This window comes from Kogia breviceps, chromosome 12 (assembly GCF_026419965.1).
Source record: "Kogia breviceps isolate mKogBre1 chromosome 12, mKogBre1 haplotype 1, whole genome shotgun sequence".
Lineage (NCBI taxonomy): Eukaryota > Metazoa > Chordata > Mammalia > Artiodactyla > Physeteridae > Kogia > Kogia breviceps.
This window is the reverse complement of record NC_081321.1, coordinates 40,121,281-40,139,739: the sequence shown is the minus strand read 5'-3', so window position 1 is coordinate 40,139,739 and position 18,459 is coordinate 40,121,281. Positions and strand designations below refer to the sequence as shown.

The 18,459-nt window shown below is 39.8% G+C and overlaps 1 protein-coding gene and 1 pseudogene across 5 annotated transcripts in view; both read right to left on the bottom strand.

Annotated features, from left to right (window-relative positions):
- Nucleotides 1-18,459, bottom strand: part of DIP2B (disco interacting protein 2 homolog B) — a 249,703-nt gene that overhangs the window by 167,408 nt on the left and 63,836 nt on the right. The gene's annotated exons all lie outside the window — the stretch shown is intronic.
- Nucleotides 6,030-18,459, bottom strand: part of LOC131767480 (small ribosomal subunit protein uS5 pseudogene) — a 53,246-nt pseudogene continuing 40,816 nt past the window's right edge.

The following is an 18,459-nucleotide window of genomic DNA, read 5'->3' as shown; positions in this document are numbered from 1 at the left end:
GCAAATCTTGTTTTAACGTGAATGCTCAACTCTTTTGCAATCGTTTTACCATTTCAGTGAAACCAGGAACAGAGTACACGATCATCCACAGCATCCAGTGAGGTTGGCAGTCTTTAGAGATCACTCCCTGAGTTGGATTCCCTCACTGAACACATGAAAAGACTGAAGCCCACAGAGACAAAGTAAGTGGGCCACATCTAGAATGCACTGGTTCCCAGAATGCCATGATTATGTGGGAACCTAAAGGTCATTCATTCATTGATAAGTATTTGCTGAAGGCCGGGCACCGTGCTAGTTTTCAGGAACTGCGATGAACAGGTGAGGTCCCTGACTTCTTAGAGCTTATATTTCTAGATATACTTCCAGAAAAGAAGCAAGTAAATACCCAAGATGATGCTCTCTCACTTCATTGGAATCCCTGTCAAAATGTCTCCTCCTCTAACCACTGTCTAGAACAGCATCCCTCACTTTACTCCACCTGCTTCATTTGTCTACACAGCACAGATGACAGTCAGAATATGACATATTTGTGGTTTGTCTGTTTTCCCACTAGATGGAAGCTTCCTGAGTGTGTCTACCTCACTCACTGTTATCTCCCCAGTGCCTAGAACAGTGTCAGGCACAGAGTAGGCACTCAATAAATATTGCTGGAAAAAAACAGATAATGTGGCAAAGAAGAAGCTGAGGTGGGCAAGTAGGCCACTTTGGGAAGGGTGAGCAGAAAAGGGCTCTCAGACGAGGTGACATTTAAGCTGCATCCTGAAGAACAGTAAGGACAAGAGCCAGGAACAGATTAGTCCATGCAGAAGGAACAGTGAGTGTCAAGGCCCTGGGGCATGAAAGATCCTGGTGTGAAAGGGACAAGGTAGTCCTACATACGAGGGAGGGGAAAGCAGTAGATGAGGCTGGAGAAGCAGGCAGGACCCTGAAGGCTATGGTGAAGAGTCAATAATTTATTCTACATGAAATGCCATCATTAAGGACTAAGCAAGGAGTTACATGATGTGGTTAAATGTTTTTTATAGAGCACTGTACCTGTTGTGAGAATAGTGTATAGAAGACAAAAATGAAAGCAGAAGAACCACTTAGGAAACTCAAGTAGTTTTCCAGTTGAGAAATAACAGTGATTTAGTGGTGAAACACAGATGGAGAGAGGTGAATGTACTTGAGATATGTACTAAGGTAGAATTGATAAGACACGCTGATTGGCTGGATGGAGACAGGGAGGATTTAAGATGATTCCCAAGTTTCTGACTTGTGCAATTGGGTGTATCACGATCTACTTACTGAAATGAAAAAGGATTGAAGGGGAAAAGCCAAAACTGTCTTTTGCACCCATGAAGCCTGAGTCATATAGGTTACCGATCTCTAGGTGGAATTCAGAGGACAGGTCTGGGCTGCAGATACATACTTAGGAGTCATCAGCATAAAGGTGGTATTTAAAGCCATGGGAGTGAGTGAAATCACCAAGGGAAGGAGTACAAAAAAAGAGAAGCGAGGCCCTAAACTGAGCCTGGAGGCATGCCAGCACTTAGAGGTCACACAGAGCAAGGGGAGGCAGTAAGAGAGAAGGAGGACTGGTCTATGAGACAGAAAGAAAGCAACTAGATTCCATTGCAGAGGACCTGGGTGCTCTTGGCAAGAACGGTTTCAGTGAAGTAGTGAGGAATGGAGCCAGTAATGAGTGGTTTAAAGAGTAAATGGAAAAGAAAAAAAAGTAGAAGAGAGAATAGACAACTCTTTTGAAAAGAGCTGTGAAGGGGAGAGAAAGCAGGTCACTAAGTATCGACAGAGGTAGATTTAACAAGGGACGATTTCTTTCTAGAGACAGAGTGCACCAGAGCGTATCTGCACACTAACAGGGATGCTCTAGCAGACAGGGAGAGCCTGAAGATGGAAGAGGGAGATGCGGGACCACAGAGGCGGCAAGGTCCCTGTGAAGGAGGTGGGACACTCAGCACAAAGGAAAGCGCTATAATGGTGGGGGGGGGGGGGGGGGGAGAAACAAGTGCTTGCTACATTATAACCAACTGGAGGGAAATGAGAGAAGAGCAGCCCAGCTGCCAAAAAATCTCTAGATGTGGTGGAGGGCAGATGAGGGTGTCCCTCTGGACAGATTTCTATTTTCTCAGAGAAGCATCAAACAAAGCCATCAGCTGAGAGAACAGAAGTCTATGAGGTTTGAGGGAAAGGTACAAAATAGTCTTCTTAGAACCTGAGAAAGCACACTTAACAGCTGGGCTTCCTGGCAGTGATGAAGCCCATTTCAGGCTGGGGTTATGTCTACATGGAATTTTAGTAACATTTTCTGTACATGGTAAATATTTCCTTCAATCAATTTTGTTATTCAAATTTATACCAGGAATTAGATTTGTAGTATCATCTTTGGAAATCACTGATCTAATATAAGTGAATGCCACCCCCCTTCACCAAAATAGAATATTATGGACTCTCTATACACTCCCAGGATTTGATTCAATCATCTGATCACCAGCATCTTTAAAAAAGAGACCAGACAACAAACCAAACAGACAAAAAAAAATTATATAATCAGGGCAAATGTGACCACACACTGAATATCTTACATATTTCTGGATAAAATTACATACTGATGCTTGATACACCTTAAAATAATTGGAGGGGGTGGGAAAAAGCAGATAAGGGTATAGATGAGATTAGATTGGCCATGTGTTGGTAACTGTTGATATTGGGGTGATTGGTACATGGAGATTCCCTATACTAGTCTCTCTACTCTGGTTTATGTTTGAAAATCTCTAATTAAAAAAGTAAAAACAAATAATAAAAGAAATCCAGAACACTAAAATACAACCAATATTTATTTTATGCTTCCAATATAAACTAATATTCCAAAGTTTCATAGTCTTTTTTTTCTTTCATTTCCAAAATTCTAGTTTGCTTAACAACTAACTAATCAGGAAAAGAAGCTATTATCCTTCCAAACAAAATTCGCTTTATTTCAAAAGTCACCACCCTTCTCTCTTGTCTGTTTTGTTGGATCAAGCCTGCCCCATTGCCCAGGTCCCCCTGTACAGAGCCTATACACTACTGCCCGACTTGGGGGTTCAGCTTCAGGCTTACCGGCTCCCGCAGTAAGCTCTGCCTCGATCACTATTAAAGGCAACGTTTCGGTCTCAAAAATGAAAAGAAAAAGAAAAAAGTAAAATAAAAGTGACCATCTTTTCTTTCCTTCCTCAGCAACTGTCTCATCTCTACAGCTCTTGGAACCACCCCAACAAACAAGCTTACCTTCATCAGCTTCTCTTTTAGCCAAAAGAAGTAAAGGACCAAGACCAGAGGATCCTTGCCAGTGGGAATGGACTAGACAGCCCTTTGTTCTTCCCAGTGTCCCTGCTGCCTTGGTCAGGTTAATTTATACCAGAAGTAGCTTTTAAGAACACTTAACCACTGCGGTGAATGTGGGTAGCAAATGAATGCTAAGGAAGAGAAGTCAGCACTGAGTAATTCCCCTCCTGGGATATAAGGTAGATCATATTTCTTCGATTCTACTAGCAATTCTCCTCTATCGCCTCCCTCATCTCTTTTCACCACCACCCCCTTCTAAAACCAAACTTGTGGCAAATAAAATGAACTGGACACCATATGACTGGAAAGAGCCAAAATCCTATTGGACACCGCTGCTCCAGTTCTGCCTTGTCAATCGGAGGGTTACCTGACTGGTTTCACTGACAGAACTGGTTGCCCAGTAGGGTGGATATTATCTCTGAGAGCCACAAAGAACGTTTTCTCTTTGCACTAGCTGTCCTAAAAGTTTCTTAGCTTATGAATACATATCTGTTTCAGTGGTTCCCAAATCTGGTTAATTATAGGAATTTCTAAAGAGTTCTTTTAAGATTTGGTTGGGGCCCATAAAAATTATTTTTAAAAGTCATCAGGTAGTTGTGTTCACTCAGGTACAGAAACTAATGATGTATTATGACCTGAGGTACAAACATAAGTCATATTCAAATGAGTAACCTACCTCTAAAATCTTTAATTATTCTGAACATAATCAAAATAATTTCTCTAAATAAAACCACAATTCTAGATAATATGCAAAGTAAAATCAAACTGTTAATTCAGCAAAAAAAAATAATAAAAAGCTAACAAATTACAAGGAAGGACTAATGCACAGTCTTTTAAGACTGGTATTATTGACATTTTGGACTGGATGATTCTTAGTTGATAGAGGCTGTCCTGTAGGGTGCTCCTATCATCTGAATATAAATTCAGTGAAAATATTACTGTAACAACATAATGAGTGATTTTGCTGAAATGAAGGCAAGCTCTCTGGTTTCTATCTGCTAGAATGATAGAAGCATCCCCCCAAATTGTGACAATCAAAAATGTCTCTAGGGGGCTTCCCTGGTGGCGCAGTGGTTGAGAATCCACCTGCCGATGCAGGGGACGCGGGTTCGTGCCCCGGTCCGGGAAGATCCCACATGCCGCGGAGCGGCTGGGCCCGTGAGCCATGGCCACTGAGCCTGCGCATCCGGAGCCTGTGCTCCACAATGGGAGAGGCCACAACAGTGAGAGGTCCGCGTACCACACACACACACACACACACACACACACACACACACAAAGAAAAAATGTCTCTAGGGATTGCCAAACGTCACCTTAGGGCAAAATCACCCCAGTTCCGGACCACTGGATTAAAGGAACTGGGTTAAAAATAGAAGAAAAAAATTGTAAAAGTAGACTGGAGTGAAGATACAGAAAGTTAAATTGTCTTCAAAATATAAAGCAATAGCATGAGAAGCACTGTTATTAGCTCTTTATTTTTATTAAAAACAAAACTAAAGAAAATGGACTTAAGTTATACAAGGGAGCATCTAGAGTACTCATAAGGAAAAACTTCTTAACTCCTAAGGTTTATTACAGACAGGAAACCTTGAGGCCCTTTCCTGAAGATAATTAGAATGAAAAGGCTGTGATATGACTCAGAAGATTTGGGACTTATGGAGGGCCCTTTTTAGCCTGAGAATCTCTCCCGCCCTGGAGCCTGAAAGACTCCTTCAGAAGGAAAGCACTTGAATCATAGTTAATGTCTCCCTCTGGACTCAGGTCCATGTGATGTGACCAGTTTCTGAATGCACACACAGCAAGCCAACAAAGCTAGCAGGTTTATGGCCCTTCTTTGTTGCTTGGCCAAGGTGAGGCTGTGAACTAGTCTTCTCTTTTGTGCCCAGGGTCAGTCCTAGCACCGGCCTAGTGCCCATGCTGAGGCTGCCAGTCCAGAGTGGAGCTCTGACCAGTAATGGTATTCAACCCAGATCAGTGCATCTATAGGGTCTATCTCAGCAAAAGTAAAGGCAAACAGAAGAAATCTGAGAAAAGAGAAAGAAATAAGTCGTCACAAATTACTGTAAATCAGCAGTCCTCCAAAATGTGGTCCATGGGCTTCTGGGGGTCCCCCAAGAACTTACGAAGGTCCACAAAGTATAAAATAGTTTAATAATATATTAAGACATTATTTGCCATTTTTATAGTGTGAAAGTCTATTTTAAATTTTTACCTCTTGCTCTTTATCTATAACAATGGATTTCAAACTTTACACTTTTAAATTATTTGCTCTGATGGTATAAAAGCAATGGAGAATAAAATGGCTGGAGCCTTAGCACAAATCAAGACAGTTGGTGATTTAGGCCACACACTCACAGTGGAAGTTACTGGTTTTATTACACTTTGAGCCCCCGAGTCCACACCTTTCTAATATTCTGTGTTGTCTCAAAGAGCACTTACACAACTGAGTTGTGAGCTGAACTGACTGCCTTTTTTTTTTTCCCCCCCGGTATGCGGGCCTCTCACTGTTGTGGCCTCTCCCGTTGCAGAGCACAGGCTCCGGACGCGCAGGCTCAGCGGCCATGGCTCATGGGACTAGCTGCTCCGCGGCATGTGGGATCTTCCCGGACCGGGGCACAAACCCATGTCCCTGCATCGGCAGGCGGACTCTCAACCACTGTGCCATCAGGGAAGCCCTGACTGCCTTTGTTTTAAACCAGCTACATTCACTTTATTTTTCTCATATAAAACTCTGTGATCGCTACAGCTGGAGCCTGGGTCCTCTGCACAGAAACTCTGGGGTGGGCCTTTACAAGATGGTCAGTGAATTCCTGATATGGAGACTTGGTGAACACCGTCTCTTTCCAGAAATCAGGAGTGAGATAACTGTAGGTTTTGGAAATGGCATCAAAAGCGGCCTTGGTGAAGTTGCCCAGGGTGGCGGTGCAGCCCCTGGCAGAGGTGTAGCAGTGGTCAATTCCGGCCATCATCAGTAGCTTCTTGGGCATAGGAGCTGAGACAATGCCAGTGGCCCTGGGGGCAGGGATGAGGCGCACCAGCACAGAGCCACAGTGGCCAGTCATCTTGCAAGGGACGGTATGGGGCTTGCCGATCTTGTTCCCCCAGTGGCCTCGCCGCATGGGGATGGTGGAGAGCCTGGCCAGAAAAATGGCCCCACGGATGGCAGTGGCTACCTCCTTTGAGCACTTAATACCCAAACACCATTTCTACTTTAACACCATTTCTACTTGAAATGATGAACAAACTATGGTTTTCAGACTTGAGTATCTGGCAGACATTTTTTTAAAAATTAACGAAGTGAGACTGTTACTGACAGCATTGATGGCAATCATAAACTTCAGTGAACTGACAGTGATTTCAAAGCAAAAATCAAAATTTTAGAAAACTTGAGATTGACAACTTCCCAATACTTAGCATTTTTTCTTATGAGACTGAAGGTAAGATTAACAAATATAATTTTTGACAATGTATAATGAAATGTGTCATAATTTGGAAGATGTACCTAACACAGCGATTCAATATTTTCCAAATGACCAATGCATGATGTTAAAAAAAAAAAAAAATCATACACAAGTTAATGATCCATTCAAACTATAATTTTAATGTAACAGTATGAGAAGTTATTGGTTTCACATCCTACATTGTAACTAATCTTTAATAAACTATCACTTGAGTTTGGGTGTAGTACCAAAGAAGACTATCCACAGTTATATGATAAGACTATTAAAATACTCCTGGTTTTTCTAACTACACAGCTATGTGAGGCCAGATTTTCTTCATATACTTAAAACAAAACAATTTATCATAACAGATTAAATGAGTAAGTAGATATGAGAATCCAGACATTAGTCACAAAAAATATAAAACAGTGCTTTTCTTTTCATTAAATATTTTTTGTTTACGAAGTTATTTCTCATAAAAATATATTACTTATGAGAATGTAATAGATTTATTGTTATTTTAAGTGAATTAAGTATTTTTAAAATATTTCAGTTTTAATTTATAATGTAGTAAGTAAATAATGATAGATGCAATACACATATAAACAAAGGCTCTTTGAGTCTCAATTTAAGAGTACAAAGTTTGAAAACCACTGTTACAGATAAAGAACAAGAGGAAAAAAATGTAAATAGCCTTAAAAAAAACCCTACAGTGATATATAAATAGGGGAGAGTTTCATCTTTTAAAAGTTATGAAAATTAAGCAACAAAAAGAAACAAAAAGGAAAACAACTGATACACAGAACAACCTGGATGAATCTAGAGAATTATGCTGAGTGAAAAAAAATCCAACCCCAAAAGGTTACATACTCTGATTCTACTTAGATAGCATTCTTGAAATGACAATTACGGAAATGGAGAACAGGTTAGCGATTGCCATGGGGGAGGGGAAGTGGGTGTGGCTATAAAAGGGAACCGGAGGGCTCCTTCTTAATGGAAATGTTCTGTATCTTGTCTGCATCAATGCCAATATCCTGGTTGTGACCTTGTACTACAGTTTTGCAATATGTTACCATTGGGGGAACTGGGTAAAAGATAACTGGGATAGCTTGGTATTATTTCTTCATAACTGCATGTGAATCTACAACTATCTCAAAATTAAAAATTTAATACTGAAAAAGCTAAGAAACAGAAATCAAGAGAATGTAGCATGACTCTATCAAAAGTCTAGACGTTAAAAATCCTGCCTACCAACTCAAACTGATTAATGATATCTTTAGACTACTAATATTTTTTCATATCTTAGGGATACGAACTCTTTCTCAAAGCACCCATTAATTCATTACAGTCCTCTGACATGCCACACACAGCTAGGTAAAGAAGACATAGAAACGAATAGGAAACGAAACCTGTCCTCCAGGTACGCAGTGTTGTAGGGATGACCGAATGGATTCTCAGAACACAATCTAGAATGTGTAATAACAGAAGTACAGACCAGGTGGAATGGGGGCATAACTCCGTAAGAAGGCAGGTGGGCTTAAGGAAAAGGTGACAACTGAGCAGAGTCCTACAGGCTGAAGAGGTTGCAGGCAGAAAACAGAGGAGAAAAGGGCAAAATACACTGCAGGATTTTAAACAAGAGAGGACATCATTAGGTTCCGTGTTTTATAAAGAAATATGACAACACTTAGTTAGGAGGCCAAGGGAGAAACAGAGCAGGTGAGATTTTGGGGGGTGGGTGGGGGATAGAAAGAAACAATTAAAAGTGATGTTTTGGAGGGAGAACTGATAAGACTTGCTGGTCTCGGACAGGGGTCAGATAGTAAATACTTGGTCTTTGCAGACAACCTAGGGTCTCTGTAACAAATACACATATACACTTGTTTTAAACAACCACTTAAAAATGTAAAAACCATTCTTGGCTCACAGGTCTCTGGCCAGATGTTGACCCCTGACCTGGGAGGTAAGCAATAAAGGAGAGGAAGAGCCTGCTGAGGTGACACCCAGGTTTCTGGCCTAACCTAGTGGATAGGTTGAGAGGCCACTCACAAAGACTGTGGACACAAAACAAAAGACAAGGATTTCTGACGGGTGGAGTTGAGAATGTGCGGGAAGAATAAGTCAGTCTTACACGACCCAGGTGGAACTGTTAAATAGAGTGCAGGACATATAAATATGGGGCTCAGAACAGAGGTCTGGGTGGAGATAAAGATTCGGAAATCATCAAGATACTAAACTGTGTAAATGGCTGACAACCAAGGTGAGAGTGTCAAGTGAGAAGAGAGTTGGCTACAATCATGCGAAACACTAGGATTTGGGGGAGGAGACAAAATGAGTCTGTGAAGAAAACTCAAAGAAGAGACAGAACAGCAAGTATGTTTTAAAATGCTAAAGGACAGCAGAAAACTAAGTTGTGGGCCTTCATTTAATGCCCAGTAAAGAATGCTAAATCACAGATGTTTCAGTACAGACAATTTCTATGATTCTGGTAAACAAACGTTTGCTATAATTTTCAAGAGGCCAATTGTTATAAGGCCTCTTCCCCAAAACAAAGGTTTGCTCGTGGCCTAGTTAGGCTACCATTTCCCACCTGGCACCAACGCATTCTTCATAGAAACCATGCATAGGAGAAGAAGCCAAATGCTATTGGGGCGTGCTTATTCCTCATTTCTGAAGTCCCCTTCTGTGAATGGAACCCCACCAGTTGTAACATCTCTGGCATTTCTTGGCCACTTAGATGCTTCTATCCTGGGGAGGGAAGCAACTGATCTGATTGGCAAATCTGGGAAAAATAAATGGTCCAGTTGTGCCCTTCTTCCTCATATGAGTGAGCTGCCTATAGGTATTGGGCTGGGTGGAGGCTTTGTATACCACGTATTGTCTTCTCTAATCCAGCACTACTTGTGACCAGGGGGTAGGTCTGCCTAATTTTGGAACTTAGTTAGCAAGCCAATTTGGCTCTAGTATTAAGCTGCTTCTTCCTTTACCTTCACCTTTATCAATATTAAAGGTAATATTATGGCCACCATTTGCTAATCCTTTAGTTTTTATTCAATTTATTCAAAACTTTGGTGGGGGAGAAAGGTGCTTCAATTGCTCTCCCTTCCCTTCTAGATCTTAACACCAGGTTTAAGTAAACAACAACCTAACTTTAGATAAATATAATCTAATTAATCTAATTTAGTGTAATCAGAGTAAAGTAACTCAAGACTTTTAAACAGGTTGTATTAGTTCCCCATCTTCCTTTTAGATGGAAGTTTCTTAAGTATTTTGATGATGAGGGTGTTGCACTTCTCATTTGTTATAATATGAAACAGGCAAGAGACTACCACCATTAAAGATATCATTACAGCTGAAATTAATTCCAAACACTCCATCCACTTTCAGATTGCAAGACTTTGGAAAAAATTTCCAAGAACTCTTAATATCATCAAACACAGTCAAGGAAACCACAGCACAAATCTATTCTTAAGAAAAACACATTTCCAAAATACCCTCCAAGTACTTAAATATAATTCATAAATATTTATCCCTGGTCACTTTAAAAATACTTGAGAAGACAAATTATTTGAATAAATGAATTTAGTGATTTCATGCAAATAACCCCACACTATTATACACTACATTGTGCCATTTTTAGTCTGAGGAAGGAAAAATACACACTGTAGAAAAAGGAAACGTCAACAAAGTTGGGCTAACCATTTTTAAAGACTGCTTCCTATCTGGGTTCTGCCTGTTCTATGACAATCATGGGACTCAATCAGAAAAATAAAATGGCCCTGAAGCAGTACCTCAAGTGATTAGCGCTACAATGGGCTTCACCAATCACTGCAGACCCTGTCCAGGATCAAGGCCCATCTCTTCTACTGTTTCCAATATCCACTCTACATTCAGGATAGGTTATAGAGATTGTGTTGGAAGAACCATACTGAATGAGGATGGGTCAACACCAAGTGGTAGGTGGCTACAGACCAGGGTAGGCCAGGAAGAAATGGACCTGCAGTGGGATGACAGGTGGAACAGCCAGACCAGGGTGCTACTCAATCTGTAAGCTACTTGACAGGTACTCAGTCTTGTCTCTTTACAGCCTGAAGCACCCAGCACAGACCCCTACATAATAAAGATAAGTGGCTGTATTTGAAGATTTTACATCTGCTGGATTTTGTGCTGACTGCCTGGGAGAGACTTAGGGGAAAGCCTAAAAGGACACTTAACCATTTAGTTCTGCCCAAATGAAAGCATGGAATGCCCTACGTTGCTTTATTTATTGGAGCTCACATAGAATAGTACATGCCTAACCACTTACTGGGTGCCAGGAGTTTTCTTTGTTTCACAGCACACTCTAGCCAAGATGCTGACACTGGGCATATTCTCAAACTCTCAACTGTCTCCTAGAGCTGCTCAGATCTGATTTAATACTGTCAATGAAGACTCACAGCACGAGAGGGGCTGGCTCAAGATGCTCTATGAAAAGCAGACACTCATGGAAATGTTAATTTGCGGAAGGAGACACCAAATATTTTCCGTTATTTTAAATACTGGCAGCACTATGGAGAACCAGCAACCAACATTTTAAGCAAACTAATTTTATAGCCTTTCCAGCTTACAGAATTGATAAATCACAGCTCTAATTTTCATTATCTGGGAAATGGCAAAGAAGAAGAATGGAACAGAGGAGACTCAGAAACAGTGCAGTAAATTGGAAGATCCTTCAAAACAGAGCCTATGTTCATTTTCTTACCCGTCAGAGGGTCTAGCAGCAGTGCTTTGACCACAGCATTCAGTAAATGTTTGCTGAATCAAACTGTTGTGAAAGCATTCTCGGCTCACCACCAATCCTGCATGCCTCGAGTTTAGCGACCCTTAACTCTCTCCTAGCAAATGCTTTCAGTTCTGCTTACAGCAAAATATTTTTTCTAGGAAATATATCTTAACTTCATAATATATAAATGAAAAAAACCAGAATCTCCTTTGTAAAGGTATATTTCTTTTAAAAGGAGCCATATATTACTCAGCAAAGTTTGACCGACTACAATCTTAGTCTGGAGGTAATATTTGTGTATCAGCGTGTGATGGACATCTTAGTGTTGAAGAGAAAAGGAAGATACATGAGGATGTTAAAGTAGAGTAGATCCAAGTTTGTGACTTTTTAAAAAAGTTTTGCTTTGTTTATACGGACTGAATGAATACAAATGAGAAATATATTTTGTTAAAAAGGAAAGGGCAACCTAAGCAAAGCAGGATAACTATAACTGTGTTATAAGGGACTCTAAAGAGCAAACAGCTGTAATGCTGCCATACAGCTGCATCCATAAATGCCTATTCCTAAAGGAACAGTTAAACTAAAGTTTAAACTAGAAAGACAGATGCATCTTTTAAATAAATTCCCAGTCCTAGATGTATGCTTAAGTTATTTATGAATAATTAAAAGGCCTAGGTTCCAAGGGTCACAGAGAATTGAACTCCCATCTACTTACAGCCAAAGTCATTCAAGGGGTTGCCAACAATAATATATTCTCTGTGAGGCTTTTCTTGGCAAACCCTTTCCCCAACCCCTCCCCTATGTTGCCATGGCATTTTCTTTTCATACCTCTATTATCATTTACCTCAACATAGAATCAAACTTTAATCTCCTTTTCATTACAAGTCAGCTCCTGATTAGACTGTGAGCTCTTTGTGGACAAGAACTGGGTCAGAGTCATTTTGCTATCCCTACAATCTACTAAAATAGTAAAGCAGTTAATAAATTTTTGTTGAAAGAATAAAATCAAAACTTCTGAGACTATCATTTTACAAATTTAAGGCTGCTCACTGAAAGGAAGGCCTCAAGTAAGTCAAGGTATTGAAAAAAAAAATGTTTACACATCCTATAGCCACATATTGCTGCCTATATCTTTAGGCAGTCGGCAACTGTCTCATGCAGAACAATGTTTGACTTTAGTAGGTGCTCAAATACTTACTGATTCAATTAATACATGTAGAACACTGTAGGTGTTTAAGTACATATATATATATATAAAGAAAGGCAGGGTTGGGGAGAGATGGGGGAGAGAAAGCAAAAGAGAGAGAGAGGAAATATATATATTACATACTACAGAATTCTCTAGATCTGTTTTCAAGATATGAACATGTTAAATAACATATAAAGGAAAATTATGGAACTTTCTCATTTTTAACCAAGACTTGGAACATCTTCTAGAGTTGACTTTCACAAGTGATAAAGGATTCATGACACAGCAAAAAACCAGTCTTGACTACTGAATCTCTCACAAAGGAATCAGATAACTTCATTCACAGAGGTGACAAGTTTCTACACCAAACTGCAAAAGATTTCTCACTTTAACAACTAGCAGCAAATGTCAACACAGAAGCTGAGTTGTTACTCCTTCTTGGAAGCTAGAAGATTTTTAAACTTATTAGTTTCACAATAAATATAAAAACATGTAAAAACAAAATCTTTTCAAAAACCAGTATTCATCTGATATCTATACAACTTTTAAAATAGTAATTATGAAAACAAGTATAAAAGCAAAATCTCTAAAGAGACCAATGTTTACCTGATATTTATATAATAACTTTTAAAATCATAATTATAGTTCCTTTAAAGGTGGAATAGGGAATTCCCCAGAGGTCCAGGGGTTAGGACTTGGCACTTTCACTGCCATGGGCCTGGGTTCAATCCCTGGTTGGGGCACTAAGATCTTGCAAGCCACACAGAGGGAGGGAGGGAGGGAGGAAGAAAGGAAAGGAGGAAAGAGAGAGAAAAAGAGAGAAAGGAAGGAAGGAAGGAAGGGAGGGAGGGAGGGAAAGAAAAGAAATCTATAAAGGTGGAGTACAGTTTTATAAAAGAGAGCTGAATCTCAAGGCACTATATGGTAAAAGGTAATCCTGAGAAGTCAAAAAAAGGGTCTGACAGTCGACAGTGAGGCTACACAATCTTTAATCGCCACCTACATAAAGGGTTAAGAGCATCATCCTTCCCTTAGAGCAGGGGTCCCCAACCCCCAGGCTGCTGACCAGGTCACACAGGAGGTGAGCAGTGGGCGAGCAAGCCAAGCTTCATGTGCCACTCCCCATCACTCCCCACCACTAGCATTACCTCCTGAACGATGCCCACCCCCCCGGCCCCCACCATCTGTGGAAAAGTCGCCTTCCACGAAACCAGTCCCTGGTGCCAAAAAGGTTGGGGAACGCTGCCTAAGAGCTTCACCTCCAACACATTGGAAATAGTGACAAAACAGCAGACCAAGGGAAGGGGTCCAACAGTTCGGATGGTGGAATTCACAGGCACATTCTCTTCCACCTTCAAGTGTCTGGTAGGCTAAAAAGGATATTACTAACCACATAACATCGCCTTGGTTTTCAGTAACAAAATGTCATTTAGCAAGTCACTACAAGACAAAATTCTAAAACGTCCAATATACACTTAGAGATTTACTTCTACGCTGTAGAGGGTGGTGATTTTCTTACAGGAGACATGTTTAGTAACTCTTTACTATCTCAGTAATTAAAATACCCCTTGGATAAGCTACAATAAGAACCAAACACTTACAAACTCTGGAAGAGAAAAGCGATCACGTTTGCTAAAAACTAAACTATCTTCATCACTAAACTTTTTCCCTTGATTAATAAATAAGGAAAAATGCCTTTGAGACACTGGCAATCTTCATTAACATGTATAATTTAAAATTTATTACAGATCCAGTAAAAGTATAATTATAACATATATCTAACATTACTTTCTTCTTTTATTTAATGGAGTATGACTACTTTTAGTAAAAACATATTCATTTGTTATAAATGTAGAGTGTGTGTTATGGGTTGAATTCTGTCCCCTTAAAATTCATATATTGAAGCCCTAACCCCCAGCAGTACCTCAGAATGTGACTGTATTTGGAGACAGAGCCTTTAAAGAGGTAAGTAAGTTAAAATGAGGCCCTTAGGATGGGCCTTAATCCAGTCGAACTGGTTTCTTGTTAAAAGAGGAAATTTGAACACACTGAGACACCAGGGATGAGCACACATAGAGAAAAGACCAGGTGAGGACACAGTGAGAAGGCACTGTGTGCAAGCCAAGGGGAGAGACCTCAGAAAAAGTGAAACCTGCTGACACACTGGCCTTGGACTGTGAGACAATTAATTTCTATTGTTTAAGCCACCCAGTCTGTGGTCTTTGTTACAGCAGCCATAGCAAACTAATGCACACAGCAAAAAGATGTTCTCCAAGTGATCAAGAATTAGTATGGCAGTGATGGCCAGCTGCCCACCGGAGGTTCATGTTTCCCATCACAACTGCTGCTAGAAAGCAGCTGACAAATACAGAATACATTTCCTGCCCTCCCACCCCACCCCCCACCCCACATCTAGGTTGGTTCTTACTAACCCAACATACCATACCCACTTTGAGCTAAGATTAAGAAGCTTTGTTACCCTCTCTTTTTGTCACCCTTCCACTTTCCCAGTCTCCTGGCTGGATATCAACCCCCAAGACACCTGGAAGCCATGCATGAACAATGGAGGAGCCTTCATCATCCTGAGTCTCTACATGACCTCACTGAGCAGCTTCCCCCATTCGCTGTCCAACAACAGGAATGTCCATTTTGGACTGTGTTATGCCTCTGAGATTTTGGATTTGTCTGTTACAGCATCAGGCATCACCTTAACTTAATACAGACCATATTTAAACCTGAGGCTTCATTTTCTTTCTTCAAATTGCAGAACTGAGAGTTAAATATAGGTTAAATAATGAGAAAATGCTGTTTTTTAAGTGAGAGACAGTCAAATATTGTCAATTGCATATGCTTCAACCTAATGTTTGGTCTACAAAAAAATGGACAAGGCATGACTGCACCCCCAGCTCACTACTCAAATTCCCCCACAAGGTTTAACACATTGATGGATTCTAACAACTCAACACTCTTCCCAGACTGAGAAGCAGTTCCATGGAAAACTTATATTCAGTACCCGATAGTTCTCTGCTTTCACAAATCCATACCCTTAACTAGTTTCTCTATTATTTGATACTTTTTTGCCCTGAAATTAACAAATTACACTCTACCAAAGATGCCAAGATGGAGTAAGCCCACTACAGCCTCTCTCTCCCACTGATTACAACTAAAAACTCTGAACTGAAAACAAACAAACAAAAAACTACCCAAGGATGGAGAAAAGTACATAAATAACAGGCAAGTAGGGAAGGGAAGTAAAAACTTGAAAAATTACAGTACCAGTGAATTTCCTTGCCTTTTTTTTTTCTTTTTAAATTCCTTCACCGCCCAGCTTTGACCCAAGAATGCCTTTGTCCAGGTAGCCAATTCACAATGGCACAGTGCTTGTGTGTGTGTGCGCACACACACACACACACACACACACACACACACACACACTCTCTAAAAGTGCTGAGAGAAACTTTCTTGTTCTGGCCAGAGGACTGGGAAAAAGAGCCAAAGCAAGCCAGAGTACAATGTAAAGTTTTTCCTTTCTTCCTTCTCCACAGAACTACATGGGAAAGGGGCCCCTGGAAGCCCAAGAATGTAGGGATATACCAAACAAGAAAAAACTGGAAAGAGGACCCCCAATTCTACATATAAACAAATGTTAAGTCTTGGGCTGAGTGAGTCCTTCTCCCCTGTGTCCATCCCCTACAGTGTCTGTCTGCTCTCCAAGTTCACATGTGTAGAATAAATCCAAAGAAGGACAGCAAATGCCTTGAGGCTGAACTACAATATGACATTGCCCAAGTCTGATTAGTGCATGGGCAGTGTAGTTCCAAAGAGCATAGCAAATGCTGAGAACTGAAATGACACTGGAACCACCACTCATAGAAGGTGAAACCAAACTTAAGATCTGAACCTAACCAAGTCAACTGTCAGCTAAAACAAAAAAATCTCAGCATTCTCCAGAGGATTTTAACAGCACCCAAAATCTCACAACATAATATTCAATATGTCCATGACACAATTCAAAATTACTCAACGTACAAAGAAGGAAGAAAATATAACTAACTGATTCTTTGGGTAAAAAAATCAATAGATTCCAAAACCAAAATTAAACAGATATTCAGTATTAGAATTATCAGATAATTTAAAGCAGTTATTATAACCATGCTCCATGAGGTAAACACTCTTGAAAGGTGTTCTGTTTCTGATGTTCTCAACAGAAAAGTAGAAACAATGAAAAAAACCCAAAAGGATGATGATACAGTTCTGCAGTTTGACTGTGGTGGTAGTTACATGATACAACACGTGAAAAAATTGCATAAAACCATACCCACATACTTGTACCCACACACACAAGTGCATGTGTAACTGGAAAAATCTGAATAAGCTCTATGGATTGTACCAATGTCAATTTCTTATTATTAATAACATATGATAGTCACACAAAATGTTAACACTGAGAGAGGCTAGGAAAAGAGTGCATGGAACTTTTCTGCACGTTTCTTTGCAACTTCGTATAAATCAAAAATTATTTCAAAATAAAAGTGTTTTTAAGGGCTTCCCTAGTGGCACAGTTGTTAAGAATCCACCTGCTAATGCAGGAGACATGGGTTCAAGCCCTGCTCTGGGAAGATCCCACATACCACGAAGCAACTAAGCCTGTGCGCCACAACTACTGAAGCCCACGAGCCTAGAGCCCATGCTCTGTAACAAGAGAAGCCACTGCAGCGAGAAGTTGGCACACCGCAACTAGAGAAAGCCCGCACACGGCGATGAAGACCCAACACAGCCAAAATAAATAAATAAATAATAAAATAAAATATATATTTTTAAAGTGTTTTTAAGAGAACCAAATGGAAATTTTGTAACAGAAAAGTAAAGTATGTCAAATAAAAAGATCACAGGATGGGCTGGATAGCAGAATTGAGATAACGGGGAAAACTCAGTGACCATAAAGACAGATGAATTTTATAATTCAATATGAAGACCAAAAAGGAAAGAGACTGAAAAAAGTTAACACAGCCTCAGAGAACTATGAAACAGTATCATCCATGTCATTGGAATCACAGAAGGAGAGAAGAAATTGCTTGGTGTAGAAAAAAATAATTGAAGAAATAATGGCTATACACTTCTCAAATTTGGTGAAAGACATAAATTTAGAGATTGAAGAAAACCCAAACAGGACAACTTTAAAGAAAATCATATCCAAACACATCATAATCAAACTGCTGAAAAAAAATCTTAAAAGTAACCAGAAAAAAAAAAAAAAAGTCATATTACACATAGGGGAACAATAATCTAAATAAATGCAGACTTCTCATCAGAAACTAAAGAAGCCAGTAGATGGTGGAACAATAATTTTAAAGTGCTCAGAGAAAAGTACTGTCATTCAGAATCCTATAATAAATTCAGTGAAGATATCCTTCAGAAATGAAGGTGAAACAAAGATGAAGAAAGGCAAAGAGAATTTATCAGTAGTAATGGGAACTTTCTGTACTATCTCCACAATTTTTCTGTAAATCTAACTTGTTCTAAAATAAAAATTTTATTCTTAAAAAAAGAAATGAAATGGATACATTGCCAGAAAAATATAAAATGCCAAAGTTGGCACAAGATAAGTTGTGAGCTTAGACAGACTAAGCATTAAGAGGACCAGAAAGTGGTAGATCAATTTTGAAAAAAACCTCTACTTTTCCATTCAAATTTGTAAATGTCTGCCAAATCTAAAGGGAAAAAACAGATGGAATTTAATTGGG